Source organism: Oncorhynchus mykiss, chromosome 20, assembly GCF_057628025.1.
Source record: "Oncorhynchus mykiss isolate SJ-2025 chromosome 20, ASM5762802v1, whole genome shotgun sequence".
NCBI lineage: Eukaryota > Metazoa > Chordata > Actinopteri > Salmoniformes > Salmonidae > Oncorhynchus > Oncorhynchus mykiss.
Window position 1 is genome coordinate 12,986,717 of NC_143041.1, and position 9,066 is coordinate 12,995,782.

Here is a 9,066-nt window from a genome sequence, read left to right on the forward strand (position 1 = left end):
AGATGGAACAGTAAATAAAGGAGGAACACAGGGGAGCTTTTATTGTGGTAAAATAACACATTTTTTCGGGAAAACAGTTCCACCTTCACTGTGCTTCTTGGAGCTGACTGGGGTGCTGTTAGATCCATGGTCGCAGACTGCAGTACTCACTAAAGTATCATGCTGATATTGAGAAGTGCAAGGGGACTAATCAAATCAATAACTAATACACACACACACACACACACACACACACACACACACCCGCACTTGAGGAATGCGTGTGTCAGCTGGCAGACGACCAGATGGACGGAACATGCACACACGCACACAAATGCTCACACACACGCAAACACACGCACACACACACACACACACACACACACACACATCCCTCATCCCTTGTTCTTATGCGGTAAAAGGAGCTTGGTCTCCACAGTGACCAAACACAAAAAAAAGGAGTCAGGGCAACAAGAGCAGCTGGCCTCCAGAGATAGAGAGGGACAGAGAGGTGTAGAGTGAGAGGGGGTGTGTGAGGAAAACAAAACAACAAGAAAAACAGTGAGAGTGAATGAGTGTGGAAAGACGGCGCCAGAAGAGAGCGACGGAGGGGGAGTGGAGGCAGAGGGGAGGGGAGAGACTTACTGCCAGTGCAAAAGACTAAGGAGAGAGAGCATAGTAGAGGAGGTACACAGACTCTCTCGGAAGACGAGAGCAGCACAAAGAAGCAGTAAGTGAACACAGACTTTTAAAAGAGAGAAACTGCTGGAAACTGCCATACAGACAACTGACAACCCAGAGAACTAAAGATACAGAACCTTTAAAAGGACAAAGGTAAAATCTTTCAGTCTGGAAAACTGGAATAAGCTAATTAGATGAGGTGAAACGGCGTAGAGGAGACCACACAAGGTATAGGAATAAGAAGAGGGGGATGGTGAAAGAGAGAGTGTTTAATGGACATTTGAGAAACTTTGAGAGAAGTGGATAAACTCTGTACTGAAGTTGGAGAGACTGATACATTGCCAAACTCATTCACTCCCAAAGGTAATATTTTTGATACAGTGAAGTTGCCCTGTCAGTGATGTTTTATTTCTTTGTATATTGTTTACACTTGTTTTTTTTTTTCATGTCTGTCGGACATTAACATGTTCAATTGCTAAGATAAAATACAAACTGTAGTGGTTAACAATTGCTTGTTACATGAAAACAGTATATGTTTGACTATGACTTTCAGAACTTTTCAGCATTGCAGATATTCCGGGAATAAAGTTGGCTTTCAGTGAAACCTTTGGGGTCTCTTCAGATATTCACGTAAAGTAACATGAACCAGGAGAGGGGCCCAGGACAGATTGAATGGGAGAAAGGGGAGAGAGACAGGGTGGGGGGAGAGAATAGAGAAAATAATGAGATGGGGGGTAGGATAGAGTAAGATAGACAGACATAGAGAGAGAGAAGAGGGGGACAGCAGAGGTCAGGTCATTCCTCAGAGTTACCCTGGCAAATCCAATGTTATTGGTCACATACACATATTTAGCAGATGTTATTGAGGGTGTTGCAAAATGCTTGTGTTCCTAGCTCCAACAGTGCAGTAATATCTTAACAATTCACAAACAATACACACAATCTAAAAGTAAAAGAATGGAATTAAGAAATATAGAAATATTAGGACTAGCAATGTTGGAGTGGCGTTGACTAAAATACAGTAGAATAGAATACATTATGTACACGAGCATTCTAAAGTTTGGGGTCACTTAGAAACGTCCTTGTTTTTTAAAGAAAAGCACATTTTCTGTCCATTAAAATAACATAAAATTGATCAGAAATGCAGTGTAGACATTGTTAATGTTGTAAATGACTATTGTAGCTGGAAACGGCTGATTTTTTAATGGAATATCTACATAGGCGTACAGAGGCCCATTATCAGCAACCATCACTCCAAGTTGATAATTTTAAAAGGCTAATTGATCATTATAAAACCCTTTTGCAATTATGTTAACACAGTCGAAAACAGTTGTGTTGATTAAAGAAGCAATAAAACTGGCCTTCTTTAGATTAGTTGAGTATCTGGAGCATCAGCATTTGTGGGTTCAATTACAGCCTCAAAATGTCCAGAAACAAAGACCTTTCTTCTGAAACTCGTCAGTCTATTCTTGTTCTGAGAAATGAAGGCTATTCCATGCGAGAAATTGCCAAGAAACTGAAAATCTCGTACAACGCTGTGTACTACTCCCTTCACCGAACAGCGTAAACCAGCTCTAATCAGAATAGAAAGAGGAGTGGGAGGCCCCGGTGCACAACTGAGCAAGAGGACAAGTACATTAGTGTCTAGTTTGAGAAACAGATGCCTCACAAGTCCTCAACTGGCAGCTTCATTAAATAGTACCCGCAAAACACCAGTCTCAACGTCAACAGAGTTCCTCTGTCCAGTGTCTGTGTTCTTTTGCCCATATTGTTCTTTCTTTCTATTGGCCAGTCTGAGAAATGTATTTTTCTTTGCAACTCTGCCTAGAAGGCCAGCATCCCGGAGTCGCCTCTTCACTGTTGACATTGAGACTGGTGTTTTGCAGGTACCATTTAATGAAGTTGCCAGTTGAGGACTTGTGAGGCGTCTGATGGGAAAAAATGATGGAAAGCTTAGTGATGGAAACGGGAACACAACCTACTTGTAACATCAGAGTATAGTGAATAATTCCATATAAACATCTTCGTACAGGGATGGTACCGTTTAAGAAACAATAAGGGAGATCACAAGACCAATGAGCAGACTGCCCAGACAGTTAGTCTGTAAGTTACTGTAACAGTAGAGGAAACAGTACACAGGCAGAGTGTTGTGTTGCTGCATCAGATATTTGACACAGTGGTGTAACTGGGTAGTTGGCCTCAGTGCCGAGCAGCTTCTCACAAAGATAAGTGATTAGAGAACTAGATAAGTGCAAAGGAAGCATGTACTGTACACACACACACACACACATTTGAGTCTAGTATCAACATGCGTTGGATAGCCCACACACAGCTGCTGTAGCTGATGACAGAGCCCAGTCTGAAATGCCAATCCTGAAATAGTCTGGACGGGTTATAATTAAATGACAGTATGTACAGTTCCAGCTACACCAGGACTTCTTACACACATCACACACACACAGCCAAACACACGCATATGCACACACACACACACACACACACACACACACACACACGCATCAGCAGCCTGATTAGAGGGGTGAGATGTAATGCATGAGCATACAGGCTTTAAAATATAGAGAATGATATAAATATACATAAAACATAGATGGTGGAGAGTAATTGTAGAGCTTCCAGAACAAATTGCATAGTTGACTAGAGGGGTTAGGGTGGGGTTAAAGGGCTATTTTGTCAAGGGCGAGTTTCATGCAAACGCATAATACTGTCTTTTACCTAAAGAAACACTCAAAAAGTTCACAGTTATAGATGTGAGGAATGAAAGATATCATTCAGGAAAGTTCTTATAGGAAGTGTGTGTGTGCCTAAAGTGTATGCATGCGTGCATGAGCACCACCAACAATCTCTCGTGATGCAAACATCCTCTAATTCTCTCCATGTCTTTGTACCCTAATCCTCCCCTTAGGTGCTGTGCCATAAGTTCAAAGCATTACCCCAAAGCTATTTGGATCCATCCCCAGTCTCCCTCTGTGTGTGACTTGACCAGGGGAATCCAAGATGGAGGTGAGGGAGGAGGTGTTGGACATCCTAAATAAGGTGTGGACTAAACTACAGAACCTCCCTCAGGCCAACTCGCTGGAGCTGGGGGCCTTCTTCATAATCATCCTCTTCGTCGGTGAGTCGAGGCATAGCCCCAACCCTTAGATACCTCTCGTAGAGCTGAAAGGAGCATAAGGCAGTTCCAGAACTCAACTGTTTCAGCCTCGCTTAGTGCTTAGTTATTGTAACATGTTACATACAGTATGTCATAGTGACTGTTTCAATGATAACAGGGTAAAACCACATGAGTTGAATTACAGTGATCACAACTACACTAATGTAATCAGTAATGAATTTTATCATGCAACATTTCAATCTGTTATTGGCAGAGCAACAAGTTAGTCTCTGTTTACATACAGTACCAGTCAAAAGTTTGGACAGCTACTCGTTCAGTTTTTAAAAAAAAACATTTTTTAAAACTATTTTCTACATTGTAAAATAATAGTGAAGACATCGAAACTATGAAATAACACACATCGGAATCATGTAGTAACCAAAGAAGTGTTAAACAAATAAAAATATATTTTATATTTGAGATTCTTCAAAGGAGCCACCCTTTGCCTTGATGACAGCTTCGCACACTCTTGGCATTCTCTCAACCAGCTTCATGAAATGGAATGCATTTCAGTTAACAGGAGTGCCTTGTTAAAACTTCATTTGTGGAATTACTTTCCTTCTTAATGCATTTGAGCCTATCAGTTGCGTTGTGTAAGGGTGGTTGTGTACGGTTGGTATACAGAAGATAGCCCTATTTGGTGCAAGAACAGCTCAAATAAGCAAAGAGAAATGACAGACCATCATTACTTTAAGACATGAAGGCCAGTCAATCCGGAAAATGTCAAGAACTTTGAAATTTTCTTTCACTTTGTAAGTGCAATCGCAAAACCTATCAAGCACTGTGATGAAACTGACTCTCACAAGGACCACCACAGGAAAGCAAGACCCAGAGTTAAGTTCATTAGAGTAAGTTCATTAGAGTTTCCAGCCTCAGAAATTGCAGCACAAATAAATACTTCACAGAGTTCAATTAACAGACACATCAACTGTTCAGAGGAGACTGTGTGAATCAGGCCTTCGTTGTTGAATTGCTGCAAAGAAACCACTACTAAAGGACACCAATAAGAAGAAGAGACTTGCTTGGGCCAAGAAACAAGAGTAATGGAATCTAGACCAGTGGAAATCTGTCCTTTGGTCTGATGAGACCAAATTTAGATTTTTGGTTCCAACCACAGTGTATTTGTGAGACAAAGAGTAGGTGAATGGATGATCTCTGCATGTGTGGTTCCCACCATGAAGTATGAAGGAGGTGGTGTGATGGTGTGGGGTTGCTTTTCTGGTGACACTATCAGTGATTTATTTAGAATTCAAGGCACACTTAATCAGCATGGCTACCACAGCATTCTGCAGCGATATGCCATCCCATCTGGTTTGCGCTTAGTGGGACTATCATTTGTTTTTTTTTATCAGGAAATGACCCAAAACACACCTCCAGGCTGTGTAAGAGTTATTTAACAAGAAGGAGAGTGATGGAATGCTGCATCAGATCACCTGACCTCAACCAGAGTGAAGGAGAAGCTGCCAACAAGTGCTCAGCATATGTGGGAACACTGTTGGAAAGCCTTCCTCATGAAGCTTGTTGAGAGAATGCCAAGTGTGCAAAGCTGTCATCAAGGCAAATTGTGGCTACTTTGAAGAATCTAAAATATATTTTGATTTGTTTAACACTTTTTTGGTTACTACATGATTCCATATGTGTTATTAAATAGTTGTGATGTCTTCACTATTCAATGTACAATGTAGAAAATAGTAAAAATAAGGAAAAACCCTTGAACGAGTAGGTGCGTTCAAACTTTTGATTGGTACTGAAATAATGTTAGAAAGCTAAATCTCTCTTTCTCTCTCTCTCCTTCCAGCCACTTTCCTGTTTATGATTGTTCTATCCTGCGTTCACTGCTGTTGCTGTGGAAAGCCTAAATACCAGGGCTCCCGGGTCCAACCCTTACAGGCTGTCTGAGGAGTAGGGGACAGTGGCCCAGTTGCAATACTTATAAAATGCACCCTTCCCTCCCTTCAAGGAAGGGAGGAAAGAGCAAATTCAAGGGAGGAACCAAGGAAGGAGGGATGCTCTCTAAAGTATTGGCATTGCCTGAACAATGTAGTTTGGAGGGGACATACAGACTGCTATGAAGAATCCATGTGTGTATAAAGGCTGATGAGCAATGGCAGAAGTCATTAAGACTACTCAGCAGTAGTTGTAAACAGGACAATGATGCACTAGGAACAGAGCACTGTGAGCCTTGTTTCTGCGCTGTTGTTCTGTCTGACTCGGTCTGAGAACACAAACCACTCCAAGGTGGACAAAAACAGATCTACACAATTTTTCTCATGTGATTTTAACCTGAAAGAGCTGGTTTTATATGTTGTGTGTTTTGTATAAAAAGATACATTAGAAATGCCTTTAGTTTTGTATCTTGTTCATTGAAAGGTATTTTTTCATGTCCATAATTTCAAACCCCTCTCTGTTCTCCTTTAAGACCCCACTGGGAAAAGTTCTGAAGTTCCAAACTTGTTTTCATTTAGCTCTGTTTTCCACGGGAACGGGACAGACCAATAGAGAGTGCCCTCTGCTGTTGCAATGAGCACAAAACATTTAAGCCTAGTGGTTGCAAGGGGCCAGTAACCGAAAGGTTGCTGGATCGAATCCCCGAGCTGACAATGTAAAAATCTGTTGTTCTGCCCCTGGTCAAGGCAGTTAACTCACTGTTCCCCAGTAGGCATTCATTGTAAATAAGAATTTGTTCTTAACCTTTATTTAACTAGGAAAATCAGTCTGTGCCAAAGCAAAAAGTGGTGTTGCGACCTTGTCTAAGAGCATTTCGTATTATTCTGTATGTCAATCCGAAACACCCCATATAGTATGTTATGATACATTTCGTATGGTATAAATAAAGGTTAAATAATGTTTTTTTAATGTATTAATTAGTGGATATCTATTACCCATTTCATATGATTTGTCACGAATTACAATTCGTATTATATGTTACGAATGTGCAAAACGTGCAATATGTCATGAATTTGCTAAATGTACAATACAGAGAATGATCAAAATGTATGATATGTTATGAATTCTAGGTAGGTTGCTAGGTGGCTAACAATAGCTCGCTCGCTAACGTTAGCTAGGCTAGGGGTTAGGGTTAGCTAACATGCTAAGTAGTTTCAAAGTAGTTAAAATGTAGTAGGTCGTTGGAAAGTTGCTAATTAGCTAAAATGTTAATGTTGTCCTTGATGAGATTCAAACTTTCAACTTTTGGGTTGCTAGACCTTCGCATTACACGCCTGACCAACCACCCAACTTTTCATTTTTGCCTTGAGTAACCATCTGTCTTATGTATCCATACCAAATGCATCTCAGATTTAAGTACAGAATAACACAAAATTCCCTGAGACCAGATTCAGTATTAATGCAGTATTGTAGAAATAGGTCACCTTATAAATGGTGATTCGTGATTATTCGTGGTTATACCATCTCTGATTGCACAGTACTTGATTATAATTCATTTAGAGTGAAACAAGCAGTGTTTTTATCTTATATTGATCTGTAGTTGTTACAGGAGCAATGTGTTTGTTTACAAGTTTAGCATTATTTAATGTTTAAGTGCTAATAAAAGTAAGTACAATAAAGAATTAAAAAATGTACATTGTGATTCTTCTTGTTATTAGTACATACATGATTGAGTGCATCGTGTCAACAGTTAAAATGTAATGTAACACTCCAATAACTGTCTGGGCCGATATCATATCTGACTTTCCTACAATTAGGCCTACTATCTATAAAATGACAAAGGCCACACCTTAGGACTAACCCACCCTATACATGATACTTTCACTTTTGGTGCTGTTTTCTATAACACTATAAGACGTAGCTAATTCACATTAAAACATGGGTTTTTGGAACACTTCACATGTGAAATTCATGACTTTTTTCAGTAACGGGTTTGCAGTAAAGCATGCCTTATCAGGCCTTGTAGCACAGCCTCGGGCCTCACCTCCAAATATCATCAGTTAACATTAAACCAGCTATACACCTCTCTCTCCTACTGCGCCACACATTGAAAACCGTCACAACAAGAGAACTAGTTACGATCACTGCTTAGGCTCAAGGAATAAGGTGGAATAAGGCTCTCATACAAAGGAGGGTCTTCTGGGTGCTGGAAATACAGATGAAAGGCCGGAGCAGATATTGAGTAAGTAGCAGAGGCCTACACGTCCAGTCCCCAGGTCTCACAGACTGTACACACTGTAGCCATTGCTGAGAACACAGAGATGGCTGTGGAAAGGTGAGTCAGTGATTGGAAACATGCTAATTAACAGCTCTGTAACATGTAGGAAAGCCTTGATGTTTCTGTATAGGCTATAGCCTACTACCAGCATTTTACAAAGTTAACAGCTGTGGAATTAGGGAAAGTGTTGTATTTCAAAACAGTTTCATTGGTTGTTCTATGAAAAAGCTGGCTATACAAATCTGAATAAATCTTCTAAAATGGGCTTTCCCTGTGTTATTTCAACTAGACAGTCTTCGTAAAAATAGAATGAAAATGGAATTTACGGACATATTCAATCTCTCTCTATCCCAGTCTGCTGTCCTCATATGCTTCAAGATGGCCACCATTGTTCCTGTACCCAAGAAAGAAAGGTAACTGAACTAAATGACTATCGCCCCGTAGCACTCACTTCTATCATCATGAAGTGCTTTGAGAGACAAGTCAAGGATCATAACACATAACACATAACACCTACCTTACCTGTCACCCTGGATCCACTTCAATTTGCTTACCGCCCCAATACACAGACGATGCAATCGCAATCGCACTTCCCTATCCCATCTGGACAAGAGGAATACCTATGTAAGAATGCTGTTCATTGAATATAGCTCAGCATTCAACACCATAGTACCCTCCAAGCTCATCATTAAGCTTGAGCCCCTGGGTCTGAACCCCGCCCTGTGGAACTACCTGACGGACCTCCCCCAGGTGGGGAAGGTAGGAAAAAACACCACTTCCACACTGGGGCCCCCAAGGTTGCGCCTGGGAAACTCCAATGGAATTGTATTAAAGCCTACTGTGTATCAGAGATACCTTTAAGGGGGTGGGAAACTCCATTGGAATTGTATTAAAACCTACTGTGTACTTTGCCCATACGTTGCAAATGGCCTTGCGGTGAATCCTGGGTACACACCGACAAAGATAGCTATTTACTCCTTGAATGAGAGCTATGTTTCCATTAACTTGTCAAGTGATTTTTTTCTTTACATATAGAACGTGGGAATATAGAATCGATGCGACATTTGCC

At 40.7% G+C, this 9,066-nt stretch overlaps 1 long non-coding RNA gene across 1 annotated transcript; it reads left to right on the forward strand.

Moving 5' to 3' along the window:
* Positions 1-423: 423 nt before the first annotated feature.
* Positions 424-7,409, forward strand: LOC110498907 (uncharacterized). Its single transcript, XR_002469892.3, has 3 exons — positions 424-1,023; positions 3,584-3,793; positions 5,631-7,409. It is a non-coding gene; the product is annotated as an uncharacterized LOC110498907 (long non-coding RNA).
* The last annotated feature ends 1,657 nt before the right edge of the window (positions 7,410-9,066 follow it).